The following is a 22801-nucleotide window of genomic DNA, read 5'->3' on the forward strand; positions in this document are numbered from 1 at the left end:
GTCTCCACGAGATACGTCCCGAGCATGCCGTTCTACGAAGTGGAAACGTTAATTTTTGCAGTTGTCGTCAAGTAGCGGGTGGACGCTCGCCGTGTTTGTTGGAGGAGTGCTTGTGTCGTTATCCGGTGTCGTCTAGTGGCTGGGATGCCTGGCTCTCGCCCAGGAGGCCTGGGTTCGATTCCCGGTACCGGAAATGCACATTTTATTGCTCCTCTTATGCGACTTAGCTCGACTGACGCTCCGCTGACGCTTGCAGAAAACTACGTAAAATATGATTCGCGGCCACAAGTGACGGCGAGAGAGATGCGACATCTGTCCACCTCTTATCCGGGCACATACCTGCGGCCAAAAGACTTGGAGGACTGCAAGACATTGCCACGGGGGTTGAATGCAGCTAACCACTCTGCTCAGTGTCCATCAGCGCGGGCACGTTCGTTTGCCAGTATACATATAATGGAGACCGCGTCTGACACAGCTGTTGCGAGACACAGTCGGCCGAGCTTTGCTGTGCACAGCCACTTGCAGTCGCGAGAGTTGAATTCCGCGGTGGCTCCGTGGCCGTGATCGTCTAGTGGTCAGGACATTGCGTTGTGGCCGCGACAACCCAGGCTCGAATCCGGGTCACGGCACTTTTTAAAGTTCTGCCTTGCTGTCGCTGCAATGACGACAGTGACCCAGTGATTGAAATCACGGTGCCCTCCTGATTTTGTGCTCATGTTCCTCAGGCTGCAGGTGGCACTACCGATTCCTTATAAACACGCGATGCCGCCGCACCAGGGCGCTGGCAGCTGCCTGTGTAGTTAATCTCTATTCGAAAAGGGCAGTCGTTTGAGGTGCGATGTTCGAGCAACCAGTCGCAACAGATCAGGAAGCTGTGTCGTGCACTGCATTCTACAAATGCCAGGAACACTGGTGTGGGTAGCGTGGCCGAGCGGTCTAAGGCGCTGGTTTAAGGCACCAGTCTCTTCGGAGGCGTGGGTTCGAATCCCACCGCTGCCAATTTTTACTTCTCGTTTTTGTGCCATTGCGGTGTGTTCTCGTGGGGTAGAACGCAGCTCCTGTGACCGCCGCGTCGCGTAGGTAGCGTGGCCGAGCGGTCTAAGGCGCTGGTTTCAGGCACCAGTCTCTTCGGAGGCGTGGGTTCGAATCCCACCGCTGCCAACGTTTTCCGTCTCGAAAGCAGGAGCACTGATTTCCCGCGAAGGAAAAAGCGCAGCAAAGCGTGAGCGTCGCATTCTTCAACTGTCGTAGCACAGTGGTGCGTGGTGTAACAACAGGATTCACCGGCGCAGTTTGGTCTCATGATTGCTGGCGTTCGTCTCCACGAGATACGTCCCGAGCATGCCGTTCTACGAAGTGGAAGCGTTAATTTTTGCAGTTGTCGTCAAGTAGCGGGTGGACGCTCGCCGTGTTTGTTGGAGGAGTGCTTGTGTCGTTATCCGGTCTCGTCTAGTGGCTGGGATGCCTGGCTCTCGCCCAGGAGGCCTGGGTTCGATTCCCGGTACCGGAAATGCACATTTCATTGCTCCTCTTACGCGACTTGTCCCGACTTAGCTCGACTGACGCTCCGCTGACGCTTGCAGAAAACTACGTAAAATATGATTCGCGGCCACAAGTGACGGCGAGAGAGATGCGACATCTGTCCACCTCTTATCCGGGCACATACCTGCGGCCAACAGACTTGGAGGACTGCAAGACATTGCCACGGGGGTTGAATGCAGCTAACCACTCTGCTCAGTGTCCATCAGCGCGGGCACGTTCGTTTGCCAGTATACATATAATGGAGACCGCGTCTGACACAGCTGTTGCGAGACACAGTCGGCCGAGCTTTGCTGTGCACAGCCACTTGCAGTCGCGAGAGTTGAATTCCGCGGTGGCTCCGTGGCCGTGATCGTCTAGTGGTCAGGACATTGCGTTGTGGCCGCGACAACCCAGGCTCGAATCCGGGTCACGGCACTTTTTAAAGTTCTGCCTTGCTGTCGCTGCAATGACGACAGTGACCCAGTGATTGAAATCACGGTGCCCTCCTGATTTTGTGCTCATGTTCCTCAGGCTGCAGGTGGCACTACCGATTCCTTATAAACACGCGATGCCGCCGCACCAGGGCGCTGGCAGCTGCCTGTGTAGTTAATCTCTATTCGAAAAGGGCAGTCGTTTGAGGTGCGATGTTCGAGCAACCAGTCGCAACAGATCAGGAAGCTGTGTCGTGCACTGCATTCTACAAATGCCAGGAACACTGGTGTGGGTAGCGTGGCCGAGCGGTCTAAGGCGCTGGTTTCAGGCACCAGTCTCTTCGGAGGCGTGGGTTCGAATCCCACCGCTGCCAACGTTTTCCGTCTCGAAAACAGGAGCACTGATTTCCCGCGAAGGAAAAAGCGCAGCAAAGCGTGAGCGTCGCTTTCTTAAACTGTCGTAGCACAGTGGTGCGTGGTGTAACAACAGGATTCACCGGCGCAGTTTGGTCTCATGATTGCTGGCGTTCGTCTCCACGAGATACGTCCCGAGCATGCCGTTCTACGAAGTGGAAACGTTAATTTTTGCAGTTGTCGTCAAGTAGCGGGTGGACGCTCGCCGTGTTTGTTGGAGGAGTGCTTGTGTCGTTATCCGGTGTCGTCTAGTGGCTGGGATGCCTGGCTCTCGCCCAGGAGGCCTGGGTTCGATTCCCGGTACCGGAAATGCACATTTTATTGCTCCTCTTATGCGACTTAGCTCGACTGACGCTCCGCTGACGCTTGCAGAAAACTACGTAAAATATGATTCGCGGCCACAAGTGACGGCGAGAGAGATGCGACATCTGTCCACCTCTTATCCGGGCACATACCTGCGGCCAAAAGACTTGGAGGACTGCAAGACATTGCCACGGGGGTTGAATGCAGCTAACCACTCTGCTCAGTGTCCATCAGCGCGGGCACGTTCGTTTGCCAGTATACATATAATGGAGACCGCGTCTGACACAGCTGTTGCGAGACACAGTCGGCCGAGCTTTGCTGTGCACAGCCACTTGCAGTCGCGAGAGTTGAATTCCGCGGTGGCTCCGTGGCCGTGATCGTCTAGTGGTCAGGACATTGCGTTGTGGCCGCGACAACCCAGGCTCGAATCCGGGTCACGGCACTTTTTAAAGTTCTGCCTTGCTGTCGCTGCAATGACGACAGTGACCCAGTGATTGAAATCACGGTGCCCTCCTGATTTTGTGCTCATGTTCCTCAGGCTGCAGGTGGCACTACCGATTCCTTATAAACACGCGATGCCGCCGCACCAGGGCGCTGGCAGCTGCCTGTGTAGTTAATCTCTATTCGAAAAGGGCAGTCGTTTGAGGTGCGATGTTCGAGCAACCAGTCGCAACAGATCAGGAAGCTGTGTCGTGCACTGCATTCTACAAATGCCAGGAACACTGGTGTGGGTAGCGTGGCCGAGCGGTCTAAGGCGCTGGTTTAAGGCACCAGTCTCTTCGGAGGCGTGGGTTCGAATCCCACCGCTGCCAATTTTTACTTCTCGTTTTTGTGCCATTGCGGTGTGTTCTCGTGGGGTAGAACGCAGCTCCTGTGACCGCCGCGTCGCGTAGGTAGCGTGGCCGAGCGGTCTAAGGCGCTGGTTTCAGGCACCAGTCTCTTCGGAGGCGTGGGTTCGAATCCCACCGCTGCCAACGTTTTCCGTCTCGAAAGCAGGAGCACTGATTTCCCGCGAAGGAAAAAGCGCAGCAAAGCGTGAGCGTCGCATTCTTCAACTGTCGTAGCACAGTGGTGCGTGGTGTAACAACAGGATTCACCGGCGCAGTTTGGTCTCATGATTGCTGGCGTTCGTCTCCACGAGATACGTCCCGAGCATGCCGTTCTACGAAGTGGAAGCGTTAATTTTTGCAGTTGTCGTCAAGTAGCGGGTGGACGCTCGCCGTGTTTGTTGGAGGAGTGCTTGTGTCGTTATCCGGTCTCGTCTAGTGGCTGGGATGCCAGGCTCTCGCCCAGGAGGCCTGGGTTCGATTCCCGGTACCGGAAATGCACATTTCATTGCTCCTCTTACGCGACTTGTCCCGACTTAGCTCGACTGACGCTCCGCTGACGCTTGCAGAAAACTACGTAAAATATGATTCGCGGCCACAAGTGACGGCGAGAGAGATGCGACATCTGTCCACCTCTTATCCGGGCACATACCTGCGGCCAACAGACTTGGAGGACTGCAAGACATTGCCACGGGGGTTGAATGCAGCTAACCACTCTGCTCAGTGTCCATCAGCGCGGGCACGTTCGTTTGCCAGTATACATATAATGGAGACCGCGTCTGACACAGCTGTTGCGAGACACAGTCGGCCGAGCTTTGCTGTGCACAGCCACTTGCAGTCGCGAGAGTTGAATTCCGCGGTGGCTCCGTGGCCGTGATCGTCTAGTGGTCAGGACATTGCGTTGTGGCCGCGACAACCCAGGCTCGAATCCGGGTCACGGCACTTTTTAAAGTTCTGCCTTGCTGTCGCTGCAATGACGACAGTGACCCAGTGATTGAAATCACGGTGCCCTCCTGATTTTGTGCTCATGTTCCTCAGGCTGCAGGTGGCACTACCGATTCCTTATAAACACGCGATGCCGCCGCACCAGGGCGCTGGCAGCTGCCTGTGTAGTTAATCTCTATTCGAAAAGGGCAGTCGTTTGAGGTGCGATGTTCGAGCAACCAGTCGCAACAGATCAGGAAGCTGTGTCGTGCACTGCATTCTACAAATGCCAGGAACACTGGTGTGGGTAGCGTGGCCGAGCGGTCTAAGGCGCTGGTTTCAGGCACCAGTCTCTTCGGAGGCGTGGGTTCGAATCCCACCGCTGCCAACGTTTTCCGTCTCGAAAACAGGAGCACTGATTTCCCGCGAAGGAAAAAGCGCAGCAAAGCGTGAGCGTCGCTTTCTTAAACTGTCGTAGCACAGTGGTGCGTGGTGTAACAACAGGATTCACCGGCGCAGTTTGGTCTCATGATTGCTGGCGTTCGTCTCCACGAGATACGTCCCGAGCATGCCGTTCTACGAAGTGGAAACGTTAATTTTTGCAGTTGTCGTCAAGTAGCGGGTGGACGCTCGCCGTGTTTGTTGGAGGAGTGCTTGTGTCGTTATCCGGTGTCGTCTAGTGGCTGGGATGCCTGGCTCTCGCCCAGGAGGCCTGGGTTCGATTCCCGGTACCGGAAATGCACATTTTATTGCTCCTCTTATGCGACTTAGCTCGACTGACGCTCCGCTGACGCTTGCAGAAAACTACGTAAAATATGATTCGCGGCCACAAGTGACGGCGAGAGAGATGCGACGTCTGTCCACCTCTTATCCGGGCACATACCTGCGGCCAAAAGACTTGGAGGACTGCAAGACATTGCCACGGGGGTTGAATGCAGCTAACCACTCTGCTCAGTGTCCATCAGCGCGGGCACGTTCGTTTGCCAGTATACATATAATGGAGACCGCGTCTGACACAGCTGTTGCGAGACACAGTCGGCCGAGCTTTGCTGTGCACAGCCACTTGCAGTCGCGAGAGTTGAATTCCGCGGTGGCTCCGTGGCCGTGATCGTCTAGTGGTCAGGACATTGCGTTGTGGCCGCGACAACCCAGGCTCGAATCCGGGTCACGGCACTTTTTAAAGTTCTGCCTTGCTGTCGCTGCAATGACGACAGTGACCCAGTGATTGAAATCACGGTGCCCTCCTGATTTTGTGCTCATGTTCCTCAGGCTGCAGGTGGCACTACCGATTCCTTATAAACACGCGATGCCGCCGCACCAGGGCGCTGGCAGCTGCCTGTGTAGTTAATCTCTATTCGAAAAGGGCAGTCGTTTGAGGTGCGATGTTCGAGCAACCAGTCGCAACAGATCAGGAAGCTGTGTCGTGCACTGCATTCTACAAATGCCAGGAACACTGGTGTGGGTAGCGTGGCCGAGCGGTCTAAGGCGCTGGTTTAAGGCACCAGTCTCTTCGGAGGCGTGGGTTCGAATCCCACCGCTGCCAATTTTTACTTCTCGTTTTTGTGCCATTGCGGTGTGTTCTCGTGGGGTAGAACGCAGCTCCTGTGACCGCCGCGTCGCGTAGGTAGCGTGGCCGAGCGGTCTAAGGCGCTGGTTTCAGGCACCAGTCTCTTCGGAGGCGTGGGTTCGAATCCCACCGCTGCCAACGTTTTCCGTCTCGAAAGCAGGAGCACTGATTTCCCGCGAAGGAAAAAGCGCAGCAAAGCGTGAGCGTCGCATTCTTCAACTGTCGTAGCACAGTGGTGCGTGGTGTAACAACAGGATTCACCGGCGCAGTTTGGTCTCATGATTGCTGGCGTTCGTCTCCACGAGATACGTCCCGAGCATGCCGTTCTACGAAGTGGAAGCGTTAATTTTTGCAGTTGTCGTCAAGTAGCGGGTGGACGCTCGCCGTGTTTGTTGGAGGAGTGCTTGTGTCGTTATCCGGTCTCGTCTAGTGGCTGGGATGCCTGGCTCTCGCCCAGGAGGCCTGGGTTCGATTCCCGGTACCGGAAATGCACATTTCATTGCTCCTCTTACGCGACTTGTCCCGACTTAGCTCGACTGACGCTCCGCTGACGCTTGCAGAAAACTACGTAAAATATGATTCGCGGCCACAAGTGACGGCGAGAGAGATGCGACATCTGTCCACCTCTTATCCGGGCACATACCTGCGGCCAACAGACTTGGAGGACTGCAAGACATTGCCACGGGGGTTGAATGCAGCTAACCACTCTGCTCAGTGTCCATCAGCGCGGGCACGTTCGTTTGCCAGTATACATATAATGGAGACCGCGTCTGACACAGCTGTTGCGAGACACAGTCGGCCGAGCTTTGCTGTGCACAGCCACTTGCAGTCGCGAGAGTTGAATTCCGCGGTGGCTCCGTGGCCGTGATCGTCTAGTGGTCAGGACATTGCGTTGTGGCCGCGACAACCCAGGCTCGAATCCGGGTCACGGCACTTTTTAAAGTTCTGCCTTGCTGTCGCTGCAATGACGACAGTGACCCAGTGATTGAAATCACGGTGCCCTCCTGATTTTGTGCTCATGTTCCTCAGGCTGCAGGTGGCACTACCGATTCCTTATAAACACGCGATGCCGCCGCACCAGGGCGCTGGCAGCTGCCTGTGTAGTTAATCTCTATTCGAAAAGGGCAGTCGTTTGAGGTGCGATGTTCGAGCAACCAGTCGCAACAGATCAGGAAGCTGTGTCGTGCACTGCATTCTACAAATGCCAGGAACACTGGTGTGGGTAGCGTGGCCGAGCGGTCTAAGGCGCTGGTTTCAGGCACCAGTCTCTTCGGAGGCGTGGGTTCGAATCCCACCGCTGCCAACGTTTTCCGTCTCGAAAACAGGAGCACTGATTTCCCGCGAAGGAAAAAGCGCAGCAAAGCGTGAGCGTCGCTTTCTTAAACTGTCGTAGCACAGTGGTGCGTGGTGTAACAACAGGATTCACCGGCGCAGTTTGGTCTCATGATTGCTGGCGTTCGTCTCCACGAGATACGTCCCGAGCATGCCGTTCTACGAAGTGGAAACGTTAATTTTTGCAGTTGTCGTCAAGTAGCGGGTGGATGCTCGCCGTGTTTGTTGGAGGAGTGCTTGTGTCGTTATCCGGTGTCGTCTAGTGGCTGGGATGCCTGGCTCTCGCCCAGGAGGCCTGGGTTCGATTCCCGGTACCGGAAATGCACATTTTATTGCTCCTCTTATGCGACTTAGCTCGACTGACGCTCCGCTGACGCTTGCAGAAAACTACGTAAAATATGATTCGCGGCCACAAGTGACGGCGAGAGAGATGCGACGTCTGTCCACCTCTTATCCGGGCACATACCTGCGGCCAAAAGACTTGGAGGACTGCAAGACATTGCCACGGGGGTTGAATGCAGCTAACCACTCTGCTCAGTGTCCATCAGCGCGGGCACGTTCGTTTGCCAGTATACATATAATGGAGACCGCGTCTGACACAGCTGTTGCGAGACACAGTCGGCCGAGCTTTGCTGTGCACAGCCACTTGCAGTCGCGAGAGTTGAATTCCGCGGTGGCTCCGTGGCCGTGATCGTCTAGTGGTCAGGACATTGCGTTGTGGCCGCGACAACCCAGGCTCGAATCCGGGTCACGGCACTTTTTAAAGTTCTGCCTTGCTGTCGCTGCAATGACGACAGTGACCCAGTGATTGAAATCACGGTGCCCTCCTGATTTTGTGCTCATGTTCCTCAGGCTGCAGGTGGCACTACCGATTCCTTATAAACACGCGATGCCGCCGCACCAGGGCGCTGGCAGCTGCCTGTGTAGTTAATCTCTATTCGAAAAGGGCAGTCGTTTGAGGTGCGATGTTCGAGCAACCAGTCGCAACAGATCAGGAAGCTGTGTCGTGCACTGCATTCTACAAATGCCAGGAACACTGGTGTGGGTAGCGTGGCCGAGCGGTCTAAGGCGCTGGTTTAAGGCACCAGTCTCTTCGGAGGCGTGGGTTCGAATCCCACCGCTGCCAATTTTTACTTCTCGTTTTTGTGCCATTGCGGTGTGTTCTCGTGGGGTAGAACGCAGCTCCTGTGACCGCCGCGTCGCGTAGGTAGCGTGGCCGAGCGGTCTAAGGCGCTGGTTTCAGGCACCAGTCTCTTCGGAGGCGTGGGTTCGAATCCCACCGCTGCCAACGTTTTCCGTCTCGAAAGCAGGAGCACTGATTTCCCGCGAAGGAAAAAGCGCAGCAAAGCGTGAGCGTCGCATTCTTCAACTGTCGTAGCACAGTGGTGCGTGGTGTAACAACAGGATTCACCGGCGCAGTTTGGTCTCATGATTGCTGGCGTTCGTCTCCACGAGATACGTCCCGAGCATGCCGTTCTACGAAGTGGAAGCGTTAATTTTTGCAGTTGTCGTCAAGTAGCGGGTGGACGCTCGCCGTGTTTGTTGGAGGAGTGCTTGTGTCGTTATCCGGTCTCGTCTAGTGGCTGGGATGCCTGGCTCTCGCCCAGGAGGCCTGGGTTCGATTCCCGGTACCGGAAATGCACATTTCATTGCTCCTCTTACGCGACTTGTCCCGACTTAGCTCGACTGACGCTCCGCTGACGCTTGCAGAAAACTACGTAAAATATGATTCGCGGCCACAAGTGACGGCGAGAGAGATGCGACATCTGTCCACCTCTTATCCGGGCACATACCTGCGGCCAACAGACTTGGAGGACTGCAAGACATTGCCACGGGGGTTGAATGCAGCTAACCACTCTGCTCAGTGTCCATCAGCGCGGGCACGTTCGTTTGCCAGTATACATATAATGGAGACCGCGTCTGACACAGCTGTTGCGAGACACAGTCGGCCGAGCTTTGCTGTGCACAGCCACTTGCAGTCGCGAGAGTTGAATTCCGCGGTGGCTCCGTGGCCGTGATCGTCTAGTGGTCAGGACATTGCGTTGTGGCCGCGACAACCCAGGCTCGAATCCGGGTCACGGCACTTTTTAAAGTTCTGCCTTGCTGTCGCTGCAATGACGACAGTGACCCAGTGATTGAAATCACGGTGCCCTCCTGATTTTGTGCTCATGTTCCTCAGGCTGCAGGTGGCACTACCGATTCCTTATAAACACGCGATGCCGCCGCACCAGGGCGCTGGCAGCTGCCTGTGTAGTTAATCTCTATTCGAAAAGGGCAGTCGTTTGAGGTGCGATGTTCGAGCAACCAGTCGCAACAGATCAGGAAGCTGTGTCGTGCACTGCATTCTACAAATGCCAGGAACACTGGTGTGGGTAGCGTGGCCGAGCGGTCTAAGGCGCTGGTTTCAGGCACCAGTCTCTTCGGAGGCGTGGGTTCGAATCCCACCGCTGCCAACGTTTTCCGTCTCGAAAACAGGAGCACTGATTTCCCGCGAAGGAAAAAGCGCAGCAAAGCGTGAGCGTCGCTTTCTTAAACTGTCGTAGCACAGTGGTGCGTGGTGTAACAACAGGATTCACCGGCGCAGTTTGGTCTCATGATTGCTGGCGTTCGTCTCCACGAGATACGTCCCGAGCATGCCGTTCTACGAAGTGGAAACGTTAATTTTTGCAGTTGTCGTCAAGTAGCGGGTGGATGCTCGCCGTGTTTGTTGGAGGAGTGCTTGTGTCGTTATCCGGTGTCGTCTAGTGGCTGGGATGCCTGGCTCTCGCCCAGGAGGCCTGGGTTCGATTCCCGGTACCGGAAATGCACATTTTATTGCTCCTCTTATGCGACTTAGCTCGACTGACGCTCCGCTGACGCTTGCAGAAAACTACGTAAAATATGATTCGCGGCCACAAGTGACGGCGAGAGAGATGCGACGTCTGTCCACCTCTTATCCGGGCACATACCTGCGGCCAAAAGACTTGGAGGACTGCAAGACATTGCCACGGGGGTTGAATGCAGCTAACCACTCTGCTCAGTGTCCATCAGCGCGGGCACGTTCGTTTGCCAGTATACATATAATGGAGACCGCGTCTGACACAGCTGTTGCGAGACACAGTCGGCCGAGCTTTGCTGTGCACAGCCACTTGCAGTCGCGAGAGTTGAATTCCGCGGTGGCTCCGTGGCCGTGATCGTCTAGTGGTCAGGACATTGCGTTGTGGCCGCGACAACCCAGGCTCGAATCCGGGTCACGGCACTTTTTAAAGTTCTGCCTTGCTGTCGCTGCAATGACGACAGTGACCCAGTGATTGAAATCACGGTGCCCTCCTGATTTTGTGCTCATGTTCCTCAGGCTGCAGGTGGCACTACCGATTCCTTATAAACACGCGATGCCGCCGCACCAGGGCGCTGGCAGCTGCCTGTGTAGTTAATCTCTATTCGAAAAGGGCAGTCGTTTGAGGTGCGATGTTCGAGCAACCAGTCGCAACAGATCAGGAAGCTGTGTCGTGCACTGCATTCTACAAATGCCAGGAACACTGGTGTGGGTAGCGTGGCCGAGCGGTCTAAGGCGCTGGTTTAAGGCACCAGTCTCTTCGGAGGCGTGGGTTCGAATCCCACCGCTGCCAATTTTTACTTCTCGTTTTTGTGCCATTGCGGTGTGTTCTCGTGGGGTAGAACGCAGCTCCTGTGACCGCCGCGTCGCGTAGGTAGCGTGGCCGAGCGGTCTAAGGCGCTGGTTTCAGGCACCAGTCTCTTCGGAGGCGTGGGTTCGAATCCCACCGCTGCCAACGTTTTCCGTCTCGAAAGCAGGAGCACTGATTTCCCGCGAAGGAAAAAGCGCAGCAAAGCGTGAGCGTCGCATTCTTCAACTGTCGTAGCACAGTGGTGCGTGGTGTAACAACAGGATTCACCGGCGCAGTTTGGTCTCATGATTGCTGGCGTTCGTCTCCACGAGATACGTCCCGAGCATGCCGTTCTACGAAGTGGAAGCGTTAATTTTTGCAGTTGTCGTCAAGTAGCGGGTGGACGCTCGCCGTGTTTGTTGGAGGAGTGCTTGTGTCGTTATCCGGTCTCGTCTAGTGGCTGGGATGCCTGGCTCTCGCCCAGGAGGCCTGGGTTCGATTCCCGGTACCGGAAATGCACATTTCATTGCTCCTCTTACGCGACTTGTCCCGACTTAGCTCGACTGACGCTCCGCTGACGCTTGCAGAAAACTACGTAAAATATGATTCGCGGCCACAAGTGACGGCGAGAGAGATGCGACATCTGTCCACCTCTTATCCGGGCACATACCTGCGGCCAACAGACTTGGAGGACTGCAAGACATTGCCACGGGGGTTGAATGCAGCTAACCACTCTGCTCAGTGTCCATCAGCGCGGGCACGTTCGTTTGCCAGTATACATATAATGGAGACCGCGTCTGACACAGCTGTTGCGAGACACAGTCGGCCGAGCTTTGCTGTGCACAGCCACTTGCAGTCGCGAGAGTTGAATTCCGCGGTGGCTCCGTGGCCGTGATCGTCTAGTGGTCAGGACATTGCGTTGTGGCCGCGACAACCCAGGCTCGAATCCGGGTCACGGCACTTTTTAAAGTTCTGCCTTGCTGTCGCTGCAATGACGACAGTGACCCAGTGATTGAAATCACGGTGCCCTCCTGATTTTGTGCTCATGTTCCTCAGGCTGCAGGTGGCACTACCGATTCCTTATAAACACGCGATGCCGCCGCACCAGGGCGCTGGCAGCTGCCTGTGTAGTTAATCTCTATTCGAAAAGGGCAGTCGTTTGAGGTGCGATGTTCGAGCAACCAGTCGCAACAGATCAGGAAGCTGTGTCGTGCACTGCATTCTACAAATGCCAGGAACACTGGTGTGGGTAGCGTGGCCGAGCGGTCTAAGGCGCTGGTTTCAGGCACCAGTCTCTTCGGAGGCGTGGGTTCGAATCCCACCGCTGCCAACGTTTTCCGTCTCGAAAACAGGAGCACTGATTTCCCGCGAAGGAAAAAGCGCAGCAAAGCGTGAGCGTCGCTTTCTTAAACTGTCGTAGCACAGTGGTGCGTGGTGTAACAACAGGATTCACCGGCGCAGTTTGGTCTCATGATTGCTGGCGTTCGTCTCCACGAGATACGTCCCGAGCATGCCGTTCTACGAAGTGGAAACGTTAATTTTTGCAGTTGTCGTCAAGTAGCGGGTGGACGCTCGCCGTGTTTGTTGGAGGAGTGCTTGTGTCGTTATCCGGTGTCGTCTAGTGGCTGGGATGCCTGGCTCTCGCCCAGGAGGCCTGGGTTCGATTCCCGGTACCGGAAATGCACATTTTATTGCTCCTCTTATGCGACTTAGCTCGACTGACGCTCCGCTGACGCTTGCAGAAAACTACGTAAAATATGATTCGCGGCCACAAGTGACGGCGAGAGAGATGCGACGTCTGTCCACCTCTTATCCGGGCACATACCTGCGGCCAAAAGACTTGGAGGACTGCAAGACATTGCCACGGGGGTTGAATGCAGCTAACCACTCTGCTCAGTGTCCATCAGCGCGGGCACGTTCGTTTGCCAGTATACATATAATGGAGACCGCGTCTGACACAGCTGTTGCGAGACACAGTCGGCCGAGCTTTGCTGTGCACAGCCACTTGCAGTCGCGAGAGTTGAATTCCGCGGTGGCTCCGTGGCCGTGATCGTCTAGTGGTCAGGACATTGCGTTGTGGCCGCGACAACCCAGGCTCGAATCCGGGTCACGGCACTTTTTAAAGTTCTGCCTTGCTGTCGCTGCAATGACGACAGTGACCCAGTGATTGAAATCACGGTGCCCTCCTGATTTTGTGCTCATGTTCCTCAGGCTGCAGGTGGCACTACCGATTCCTTATAAACACGCGATGCCGCCGCACCAGGGCGCTGGCAGCTGCCTGTGTAGTTAATCTCTATTCGAAAAGGGCAGTCGTTTGAGGTGCGATGTTCGAGCAACCAGTCGCAACAGATCAGGAAGCTGTGTCGTGCACTGCATTCTACAAATGCCAGGAACACTGGTGTGGGTAGCGTGGCCGAGCGGTCTAAGGCGCTGGTTTAAGGCACCAGTCTCTTCGGAGGCGTGGGTTCGAATCCCACCGCTGCCAATTTTTACTTCTCGTTTTTGTGCCATTGCGGTGTGTTCTCGTGGGGTAGAACGCAGCTCCTGTGACCGCCGCGTCGCGTAGGTAGCGTGGCCGAGCGGTCTAAGGCGCTGGTTTCAGGCACCAGTCTCTTCGGAGGCGTGGGTTCGAATCCCACCGCTGCCAACGTTTTCCGTCTCGAAAGCAGGAGCACTGATTTCCCGCGAAGGAAAAAGCGCAGCAAAGCGTGAGCGTCGCATTCTTCAACTGTCGTAGCACAGTGGTGCGTGGTGTAACAACAGGATTCACCGGCGCAGTTTGGTCTCATGATTGCTGGCGTTCGTCTCCACGAGATACGTCCCGAGCATGCCGTTCTACGAAGTGGAAGCGTTAATTTTTGCAGTTGTCGTCAAGTAGCGGGTGGACGCTCGCCGTGTTTGTTGGAGGAGTGCTTGTGTCGTTATCCGGTCTCGTCTAGTGGCTGGGATGCCTGGCTCTCGCCCAGGAGGCCTGGGTTCGATTCCCGGTACCGGAAATGCACATTTCATTGCTCCTCTTACGCGACTTGTCCCGACTTAGCTCGACTGACGCTCCGCTGACGCTTGCAGAAAACTACGTAAAATATGATTCGCGGCCACAAGTGACGGCGAGAGAGATGCGACATCTGTCCACCTCTTATCCGGGCACATACCTGCGGCCAACAGACTTGGAGGACTGCAAGACATTGCCACGGGGGTTGAATGCAGCTAACCACTCTGCTCAGTGTCCATCAGCGCGGGCACGTTCGTTTGCCAGTATACATATAATGGAGACCGCGTCTGACACAGCTGTTGCGAGACACAGTCGGCCGAGCTTTGCTGTGCACAGCCACTTGCAGTCGCGAGAGTTGAATTCCGCGGTGGCTCCGTGGCCGTGATCGTCTAGTGGTCAGGACATTGCGTTGTGGCCGCGACAACCCAGGCTCGAATCCGGGTCACGGCACTTTTTAAAGTTCTGCCTTGCTGTCGCTGCAATGACGACAGTGACCCAGTGATTGAAATCACGGTGCCCTCCTGATTTTGTGCTCATGTTCCTCAGGCTGCAGGTGGCACTACCGATTCCTTATAAACACGCGATGCCGCCGCACCAGGGCGCTGGCAGCTGCCTGTGTAGTTAATCTCTATTCGAAAAGGGCAGTCGTTTGAGGTGCGATGTTCGAGCAACCAGTCGCAACAGATCAGGAAGCTGTGTCGTGCACTGCATTCTACAAATGCCAGGAACACTGGTGTGGGTAGCGTGGCCGAGCGGTCTAAGGCGCTGGTTTCAGGCACCAGTCTCTTCGGAGGCGTGGGTTCGAATCCCACCGCTGCCAACGTTTTCCGTCTCGAAAACAGGAGCACTGATTTCCCGCGAAGGAAAAAGCGCAGCAAAGCGTGAGCGTCGCTTTCTTAAACTGTCGTAGCACAGTGGTGCGTGGTGTAACAACAGGATTCACCGGCGCAGTTTGGTCTCATGATTGCTGGCGTTCGTCTCCACGAGATACGTCCCGAGCATGCCGTTCTACGAAGTGGAAACGTTAATTTTTGCAGTTGTCGTCAAGTAGCGGGTGGACGCTCGCCGTGTTTGTTGGAGGAGTGCTTGTGTCGTTATCCGGTGTCGTCTAGTGGCTGGGATGCCTGGCTCTCGCCCAGGAGGCCTGGGTTCGATTCCCGGTACCGGAAATGCACATTTTATTGCTCCTCTTATGCGACTTAGCTCGACTGACGCTCCGCTGACGCTTGCAGAAAACTACGTAAAATATGATTCGCGGCCACAAGTGACGGCGAGAGAGATGCGACGTCTGTCCACCTCTTATCCGGGCACATACCTGCGGCCAAAAGACTTGGAGGACTGCAAGACATTGCCACGGGGGTTGAATGCAGCTAACCACTCTGCTCAGTGTCCATCAGCGCGGGCACGTTCGTTTGCCAGTATACATATAATGGAGACCGCGTCTGACACAGCTGTTGCGAGACACAGTCGGCCGAGCTTTGCTGTGCACAGCCACTTGCAGTCGCGAGAGTTGAATTCCGCGGTGGCTCCGTGGCCGTGATCGTCTAGTGGTCAGGACATTGCGTTGTGGCCGCGACAACCCAGGCTCGAATCCGGGTCACGGCACTTTTTAAAGTTCTGCCTTGCTGTCGCTGCAATGACGACAGTGACCCAGTGATTGAAATCACGGTGCCCTCCTGATTTTGTGCTCATGTTCCTCAGGCTGCAGGTGGCACTACCGATTCCTTATAAACACGCGATGCCGCCGCACCAGGGCGCTGGCAGCTGCCTGTGTAGTTAATCTCTATTCGAAAAGGGCAGTCGTTTGAGGTGCGATGTTCGAGCAACCAGTCGCAACAGATCAGGAAGCTGTGTCGTGCACTGCATTCTACAAATGCCAGGAACACTGGTGTGGGTAGCGTGGCCGAGCGGTCTAAGGCGCTGGTTTAAGGCACCAGTCTCTTCGGAGGCGTGGGTTCGAATCCCACCGCTGCCAATTTTTACTTCTCGTTTTTGTGCCATTGCGGTGTGTTCTCGTGGGGTAGAACGCAGCTCCTGTGACCGCCGCGTCGCGTAGGTAGCGTGGCCGAGCGGTCTAAGGCGCTGGTTTCAGGCACCAGTCTCTTCGGAGGCGTGGGTTCGAATCCCACCGCTGCCAACGTTTTCCGTCTCGAAAGCAGGAGCACTGATTTCCCGCGAAGGAAAAAGCGCAGCAAAGCGTGAGCGTCGCATTCTTCAACTGTCGTAGCACAGTGGTGCGTGGTGTAACAACAGGATTCACCGGCGCAGTTTGGTCTCATGATTGCTGGCGTTCGTCTCCACGAGATACGTCCCGAGCATGCCGTTCTACGAAGTGGAAGCGTTAATTTTTGCAGTTGTCGTCAAGTAGCGGGTGGACGCTCGCCGTGTTTGTTGGAGGAGTGCTTGTGTCGTTATCCGGTCTCGTCTAGTGGCTGGGATGCCTGGCTCTCGCCCAGGAGGCCTGGGTTCGATTCCCGGTACCGGAAATGCACATTTCATTGCTCCTCTTACGCGACTTGTCCCGACTTAGCTCGACTGACGCTCCGCTGACGCTTGCAGAAAACTACGTAAAATATGATTCGCGGCCACAAGTGACGGCGAGAGAGATGCGACATCTGTCCACCTCTTATCCGGGCACATACCTGCGGCCAACAGACTTGGAGGACTGCAAGACATTGCCACGGGGGTTGAATGCAGCTAACCACTCTGCTCAGTGTCCATCAGCGCGGGCACGTTCGTTTGCCAGTATACATATAATGGAGACCGCGTCTGACACAGCTGTTGCGAGACACAGTCGGCCGAGCTTTGCTGTGCACAGCCACTTGCAGTCGCGAGAGTTGAATTCCGCGGTGGCTCCGTGGCCGTGATCGTCTAGTGGTCAGGACATTGCGTTGTGGCCGCGACAACCCAGGCTCGAATCCGGGTCACGGCACTTTTTAAAGTTCTGCCTTGCTGTCGCTGCAATGACGACAGTGACCCAGTGATTGAAATCACGGTGCCCTCCTGATTTTGTGCTCATGTTCCTCAGGCTGCAGGTGGCACTACCGATTCCTTATAAACACGCGATGCCGCCGCACCAGGGCGCTGGCAGCTGCCTGTGTAGTTAATCTCTATTCGAAAAGGGCAGTCGTTTGAGGTGCGATGTTCGAGCAACCAGTCGCAACAGATCAGGAAGCTGTGTCGTGCACTGCATTCTACAAATGCCAGGAACACTGGTGTGGGTAGCGTGGCCGAGCGGTCTAAGGCGCTGGTTTAAGGCACCAGTCTCTTCGGAGTCGTGGGCCCGAACACATCGCGCGCTCGCTCCGGCGTGTCGGGCGGTGTTTACGTGTGCTTCGCAGTCGGCGACGGTTCATCGCGGTGCCTGTTTCTTCGCTGCTGTGGTCAGCTGAACTGTAAGTTAACATGGATTCTGAAGACCGAGAAAATAATATCCAGTGCGAATTTGATAGAAACGTCACCAGACCGTCTGCTTTCGAAATTCATTCGTGGATGAAAAATGACTTGAAAATTCCTGAAAGTGATGTGCTGGGATTGCAATTAGACGCGTTCTTGAACTCTTTGTTTGTTAAATTAAAATGTCCGGAATTGTGCGATGCCCTCGTAAGTGAAAACGGTGGTGTACGAAAATTCAAACACTCTGATGGGACCATTAGTAATGTTACTCTGTCGAATGCTGGCTTTGGTATTCGAAATGTTCGGGTATTCAATCTGCCGTTTGAGACTAGGAATGAGACAATAGCTCGTAGCCTTATGCCTTATGGCACAGTTTTGTCGATAACGAAAGAAAAGTGGTCGTCCGCTTATATATATCAGGTTGAGAACGGTATCCGTAGTGTAAAGATGATTGTGAGGAAGCACGTTCCCTCGTTTTTGGTTATGGCCGGCCACCGGGCTTTTATTTCATATAGTGGTCAGCCGCAAACGTGTTCCTATTGCAATGCTACAGACCATTTTCGGCAAAATTGTCCTAGGCGTAGGCGCCCTGTGCAGCTACCGCCCCGTGGGCAAGATGACGACGCGTCGTACGCGGCCGTGTTGTTAGGTGTTCCCCGTTCACCGGCACGTTTCGCGGAAACGGAAACGCCGTTAGTTGCTGCGGTCGCGATGGATGTCGATGCCACTGCCACCGGTTCTGATACTGTTCAATCCTTGTCCGTACTTTCTCAGTCAGTTCCCGCCGCTACGGTACCGATTCCGCCTTCGGCTGTGCCTGAAGCTCCGGAACGGACCGGATCAGAACCCGTTCAGGTGGTTACCCCCCCTGTTGCTGTAGTGGATTCGTCACCATCCACTTCCGTACCTCACGGGTTTCCGGACGCGGTTCCTGCCTCACAGGAACCAAAGCCCAGACGTGAAAGTGTTTCGGAGAGGCGTGGCAATACTGACCGCTTCCGCAGTGCCAGTAGCTCGCGGATTTTAGACACACGGTCTTTTTCTCGCGGAGAACGCAGCCCGTCTCCGGAATGGAAGCAGGTTCCCCGTCCGAAGTCAAAACAAAAACAAAAATCTGTGCAAAAGCCGGCGCACAAGCCCTTGCCTCGCCCCGTAGTCGAATCTCGGCCGTCGGTTGCGGCGGGGCGTCGTCCACAGCGTCCTGTGGCGAGCAGTCAGCCAGCGCCTACGACAAGTGTGTCGGCAGACAGGCGGGAACAGGTTGTACAGCAGTTAAAGGAAATGTTGCACCACTCTGATGTAACTCTTGCAATGGACACTACGACGTCTCAGGCAACGAACCCGGCACAACTTTCGGTTAAGCGTAAGGCGGAAGACACCCCCCAGCGTCGCACGCGTCCCCCTTCGCAGGATTCCGCGTCTGCACCTCCCACACAAGAACCGTCTACTTCAGCTGCACCGTCTGAACGTTGTGACTGGGCAGACGATATGGAGGAGGAGGGTGGGTCCACTCCTGCCGTCTAATTTGTTTTATTTGTTTTTCCTTGTTGTCTATGGTAGCCCGCCCTCCATCAGTTGTGGCTACTATTAATCTTAATAAATTGGAGTCGCCTGTGAAGTTTGCAAGTTTTGTGGGTTTTTTAAATTACATTGCTGCTGATGTCGTGTTTTTGCAGGAGGTTGTGATAGATCTACTTCACTCCATTCCGGGCTATCAAGTACTCTTGAACTTTGATGTCGAGTGTAATTGTGGTACTGCCATTTTAATTCGTGTTGGTCATGACTATAGTAATGTCGCTACAATTCCTAACGGTCGTGGTGTAGCTTGCACGATCAACAACGTAAGATATATTAACGTGTACGCCCCTTCTGGTGCCGACGGGCAGCCACGTCGCCGTGTGTTTTATAGCAGTGACATTTGTCACCTTTTACAGGGCCCCCACCTGCCTGTAGTCATGGGCGGCGATTTTAATTGCGTGCTGGACGATAGAGATCAGGAGCCACGGCCGTATAAGTGCCTAGAATTACAGACGCTCGTTGCTGAGATGAATTTAATTGACTCGTGGTGTTATTTACACCCGCGGGCCGTGGGCTTTACTTTCTTTTATCCCACGGGAAGAAGTCGGCTCGATAGGATTTACGTTTCTCGTGATAAACAGCACTGTCTTACGGACTCCTCTGTTCACCCCGTGATTTTTTCCGATCATTGTGCGTATGTCTGCCGCTTTCATTCTCTATTGGCGGATAAACCCCGCGCAAGTCGATTATGGAAGTTTAATGTGCGACATCTCTCACACCCACATTTTGCGCCGGTTATCGTGCGTGTGTGGCAGAGGGTGCTGAAATATCGTGGTCTATATGCCTCCACTTTGTCTTGGTGGGTAGAATTTGTTAAGCCGGCATTACGCAAGGCCATCCTGGAGTTCAGTCAGGATGTTGCTCACTGGGAGCGTTCTACATTGCAATTTTACGAGAGCTGTTTAAATGATGCCATCCACCTGCACACAAACAATCCCGCTCTTCGGATGGCGACAATTCGGCGTATAAAACTCCGTCTTCTGGATTTGAAACGGGAATCGTTGCGCGGATCTGTCGTACGGAGCCGAGCCCCCGGGGCGCTTGCTGATGAAGCGCCTTCCGTGTTTCATCAGCTGCGCGAACGCCGGCGCGCAAAGCGACGTTACGTCACAGAGCTGGAATCAGCTGACGGTGCGCGGCTTAATAGCCAGGCGGCAATTCTTGCCGAGGCCCACCGTCACTTCATCGAACTTTTCAGTGAGAAATATACTGATGCTGCCGCGATTTCCGAGCTTCTCCACGACGTTCCATACGTCTTATCCGTAGCGGATCGCCGTCGTCTCACAGAAAACTTTACCGTGGACGAAGTGGGTGATGTCTTAAAACTGTGTTCCCAGAACAAATCACCGGGCGCTGATGGGTTGCCACCGGAATTTTATCTGCATTTTTGGCACTTGTTTGGCTCTGCCCTGTCTGACGTTTTTAATGAAATTTTAAATGGTGTGGATGTCCCTGCGTCCTTCCTGGAAGGTATTGTGGTCTTGGTTCCAAAGGTTCCGGTCACCAGGAAACTGTGCAATCTTAGACCAATCACCCTTCTTAATGGTGATTACAAACTCTTCACCAAATGTGTCTCTTCCCGCTTGAAGCTGGTCATGAAAAAACTCATTAGTCCCTTTCAATACTGTGCAGTGCCTCAACGCACTCTCTATGGTGCTGTGTCGACATACCGAGATGCCATTGCCTATGCTTCGACGAATAGGATTCCTTTTGGCATTTTATCCGTCGATTTTGCAATGGCTTTTGACAGAGTTAGCCACATATATCTCTGGCGAGTGCTCCAGAAGTTTGGTTTCGGTGTAAAATATATAACTATGATTTTTAACCTTTTCCAAAATTCCACCTCACGGATTAGTATCAATGGACTTTTATCGGAACCTGTTCCGCTCTGCTGTTCCGTCAAACAAGGGTGCCCTCTGTCAATGGCGCTTTACGCTATTTCCTTAGATCCTTTGTTGCGTAAGTTGCATAGTGTTTGTAGGGGAATACGTATTGGGAATGAGAAGCACGTTTGTCGCGCTTATGCTGACGACCTTGGCCTCTTGGTGTCCTCGGCTACCGACTTTGCTACAATACGCGCAGTTCTTACACAGTATGAACGTGCATCCGGTGCGAGCATCAATACCCGTAAGACGGTTTTTCTGCCTATTTATGCAGCGACACGTGGCTTCAAACGCCCATGGTTTACAGTGAAGCAGGAACACAAAATTTTGGGTGTTCGCTTTCGGGCCAATCTGTTACAGACTGCGTCCTACAACTGGCGTATTGTCTTAAATGGCATACGAGCTATGGCTAGCCTGTCCGCTACTCGCACCCTCGCGTTAACACAGCGGGTGATTTTAATAAATGTTTTCTTGCTCAGCAAAGCCTGGTACCTCGCACAGTTATTTCAGGTACCCAAGAATTTGGGCAGAGCCATAACACAGGCAGTCTATTGGCTATTGTGGCGGGGACATATTTTCAAGGTGTCTTACGAAACATGTACTTTACCGCGCGAACAGGGTGGGCTCGGGCTCATTCATTTTGCTATGAAAGCCGCAGCATTGCTCCTTCATCGGACGAGCGTCACCATTGAACAGGATCCGTCGAGCCCCACAGCTGTTCTGTTCGCTATTCATCGGCCTCTATCTGAAGCAGCACCTCTCGACCCGACTACAGTACCGTTTCAGCTGCGTTATGTTCGAGAATACTACATTCAAAAAAGTTATCTCGCCGCCGACGTACTCGACCATCGCACACGGACTGTGAAACGTGTCTACCAGGGACTAAGAGGACGGCCAGTCAGTAATAAGATGGAGGCGCGCTACCCGCGATCTGCGTGGCGGACGGTGTGGGCTCACGTTCATGCTCCCTTCTTGTCAGCGGACGTCAGCAGCTTTTGGTACCAAGTGGTTAACAGAATTCTTCCCACCAACGAAAAGCTGCGCCGCATTCACTTATCTCCATCGAGCTTGTGTGAAGACTGTCGTCAAGACGACACCTTAGAACATCGTTTCGTGTGCCTGAGGTCACGGTCGACTTGGAACATTGCCGCCAGGATGCTCGCACTTATCAACCGGACCAGCGCTGCCGCTTTTTCTGCGGACACGGCATTGATCCCGGACTTCAACCCTTATCCGCATACGAAGCGTGCCGCCACTGCATGGATCGTGGCTCACACTGTGTTCGCCCTCCTGCAATTGCGACTTACGGACGACTATGCCTATCTGGTTTATTTATCCACACAACATGACCTCACTAAAACCAGGAAAGACTATGCCAAAATCTTTGCCAATTTTCTGCAAATTGCACTTGCATTTGCCCACGACAAACTGTTGTAATCAACACTTCACTGCTGCGACTTTTCTTTACTTCTGTGTTTTGCATTGTCTCCGGGTGCGGATACATAGTTAATGCAAATTGAATGCTACAGGAACAGTGAATCATAACAAGTACGATGCTTACGCTTGTGCAGAACTACAATGTGGAAATTACGACGAAAAGTTTAACACAGTGTTATCCTGTGTTTGTGTGTGTTTGTGTTTTGCTGTCATTTAGTGATTTCTTTCTGTTTTTAATTCATTTTTTTATACCGTCTGGTTCCTCCGTTATCGGCGTACATTCACGGGTGCGTTGCGCACGCCGCTGCCACGGAGATTGTTTGGTTTTTAAGAACAGAGGATTTTTTATTTTCCTTTTAAACACGTCGGAGAGGATTGTGTTTTACTTCCCTTTATCCGCCGGACAGTTCGGAAAGTTCGGGAGTATATTCATTCCTTTGACATGTGTCGATATTTTTAATTTTTGTGACTTTTTTCATTACTTATTTTAATGGCCGCCACGAAGCATTTTGAATATAATGTCATGGGACGTGTGAAGGGTGTTCCTTCCCTGTTACTGAGAGGACTAACCCAGGCAGTATTTGGTTTTTA

At 54.0% G+C, this 22801-nt stretch overlaps 27 non-coding genes across 27 annotated transcripts; all 27 read left to right on the forward strand.

Moving 5' to 3' along the window:
* Positions 1 to 121: 121 nt before the first annotated feature.
* Trnae-cuc lies at positions 122 to 193 on the forward strand. The gene has a single exon. It is a non-coding gene; the product is annotated as a tRNA-Glu (tRNA).
* Positions 194 to 917: 724 nt separating this feature from the next.
* On the forward strand, positions 918 to 999 carry Trnal-aag. Its single transcript has one exon. It is a non-coding gene; the product is annotated as a tRNA-Leu (tRNA).
* An 80-nt stretch (positions 1000 to 1079) lies between these two features.
* On the forward strand, positions 1080 to 1161 carry Trnal-cag. The gene has a single exon. It is a non-coding gene; the product is annotated as a tRNA-Leu (tRNA).
* Positions 1162 to 2244: 1083 nt separating this feature from the next.
* Trnal-cag lies at positions 2245 to 2326 on the forward strand. Its single transcript has one exon. It is a non-coding gene; the product is annotated as a tRNA-Leu (tRNA).
* Positions 2327 to 2603: 277 nt separating this feature from the next.
* Trnae-cuc lies at positions 2604 to 2675 on the forward strand. The gene has a single exon. It is a non-coding gene; the product is annotated as a tRNA-Glu (tRNA).
* Positions 2676 to 3399: 724 nt separating this feature from the next.
* Trnal-aag lies at positions 3400 to 3481 on the forward strand. Its single transcript has one exon. It is a non-coding gene; the product is annotated as a tRNA-Leu (tRNA).
* An 80-nt stretch (positions 3482 to 3561) lies between these two features.
* Positions 3562 to 3643, forward strand: Trnal-cag. The gene has a single exon. It is a non-coding gene; the product is annotated as a tRNA-Leu (tRNA).
* A 1083-nt stretch (positions 3644 to 4726) lies between these two features.
* Positions 4727 to 4808, forward strand: Trnal-cag. The gene has a single exon. It is a non-coding gene; the product is annotated as a tRNA-Leu (tRNA).
* A 277-nt stretch (positions 4809 to 5085) lies between these two features.
* Trnae-cuc lies at positions 5086 to 5157 on the forward strand. The gene has a single exon. It is a non-coding gene; the product is annotated as a tRNA-Glu (tRNA).
* A 724-nt stretch (positions 5158 to 5881) lies between these two features.
* Trnal-aag lies at positions 5882 to 5963 on the forward strand. Its single transcript has one exon. It is a non-coding gene; the product is annotated as a tRNA-Leu (tRNA).
* Positions 5964 to 6043: 80 nt separating this feature from the next.
* On the forward strand, positions 6044 to 6125 carry Trnal-cag. The gene has a single exon. It is a non-coding gene; the product is annotated as a tRNA-Leu (tRNA).
* Positions 6126 to 7208: 1083 nt separating this feature from the next.
* Positions 7209 to 7290, forward strand: Trnal-cag. Its single transcript has one exon. It is a non-coding gene; the product is annotated as a tRNA-Leu (tRNA).
* Positions 7291 to 7567: 277 nt separating this feature from the next.
* On the forward strand, positions 7568 to 7639 carry Trnae-cuc. Its single transcript has one exon. It is a non-coding gene; the product is annotated as a tRNA-Glu (tRNA).
* Positions 7640 to 8363: 724 nt separating this feature from the next.
* Positions 8364 to 8445, forward strand: Trnal-aag. Its single transcript has one exon. It is a non-coding gene; the product is annotated as a tRNA-Leu (tRNA).
* An 80-nt stretch (positions 8446 to 8525) lies between these two features.
* Positions 8526 to 8607, forward strand: Trnal-cag. The gene has a single exon. It is a non-coding gene; the product is annotated as a tRNA-Leu (tRNA).
* A 1083-nt stretch (positions 8608 to 9690) lies between these two features.
* Positions 9691 to 9772, forward strand: Trnal-cag. The gene has a single exon. It is a non-coding gene; the product is annotated as a tRNA-Leu (tRNA).
* A 277-nt stretch (positions 9773 to 10049) lies between these two features.
* Positions 10050 to 10121, forward strand: Trnae-cuc. The gene has a single exon. It is a non-coding gene; the product is annotated as a tRNA-Glu (tRNA).
* Positions 10122 to 10845: 724 nt separating this feature from the next.
* Positions 10846 to 10927, forward strand: Trnal-aag. Its single transcript has one exon. It is a non-coding gene; the product is annotated as a tRNA-Leu (tRNA).
* An 80-nt stretch (positions 10928 to 11007) lies between these two features.
* On the forward strand, positions 11008 to 11089 carry Trnal-cag. The gene has a single exon. It is a non-coding gene; the product is annotated as a tRNA-Leu (tRNA).
* Positions 11090 to 12172: 1083 nt separating this feature from the next.
* Positions 12173 to 12254, forward strand: Trnal-cag. The gene has a single exon. It is a non-coding gene; the product is annotated as a tRNA-Leu (tRNA).
* Positions 12255 to 12531: 277 nt separating this feature from the next.
* On the forward strand, positions 12532 to 12603 carry Trnae-cuc. The gene has a single exon. It is a non-coding gene; the product is annotated as a tRNA-Glu (tRNA).
* A 724-nt stretch (positions 12604 to 13327) lies between these two features.
* Positions 13328 to 13409, forward strand: Trnal-aag. The gene has a single exon. It is a non-coding gene; the product is annotated as a tRNA-Leu (tRNA).
* An 80-nt stretch (positions 13410 to 13489) lies between these two features.
* Trnal-cag lies at positions 13490 to 13571 on the forward strand. Its single transcript has one exon. It is a non-coding gene; the product is annotated as a tRNA-Leu (tRNA).
* Positions 13572 to 14654: 1083 nt separating this feature from the next.
* On the forward strand, positions 14655 to 14736 carry Trnal-cag. The gene has a single exon. It is a non-coding gene; the product is annotated as a tRNA-Leu (tRNA).
* Positions 14737 to 15013: 277 nt separating this feature from the next.
* On the forward strand, positions 15014 to 15085 carry Trnae-cuc. Its single transcript has one exon. It is a non-coding gene; the product is annotated as a tRNA-Glu (tRNA).
* A 724-nt stretch (positions 15086 to 15809) lies between these two features.
* Trnal-aag lies at positions 15810 to 15891 on the forward strand. Its single transcript has one exon. It is a non-coding gene; the product is annotated as a tRNA-Leu (tRNA).
* An 80-nt stretch (positions 15892 to 15971) lies between these two features.
* On the forward strand, positions 15972 to 16053 carry Trnal-cag. The gene has a single exon. It is a non-coding gene; the product is annotated as a tRNA-Leu (tRNA).
* Positions 16054 to 22801: the final 6748 nt, after the last annotated feature.

Source organism: Schistocerca americana, unplaced genomic scaffold, assembly GCF_021461395.2.
Source record: "Schistocerca americana isolate TAMUIC-IGC-003095 unplaced genomic scaffold, iqSchAmer2.1 HiC_scaffold_520, whole genome shotgun sequence".
In the NCBI taxonomy this organism is placed as follows: Eukaryota; Metazoa; Arthropoda; class Insecta; order Orthoptera; family Acrididae; genus Schistocerca; species Schistocerca americana.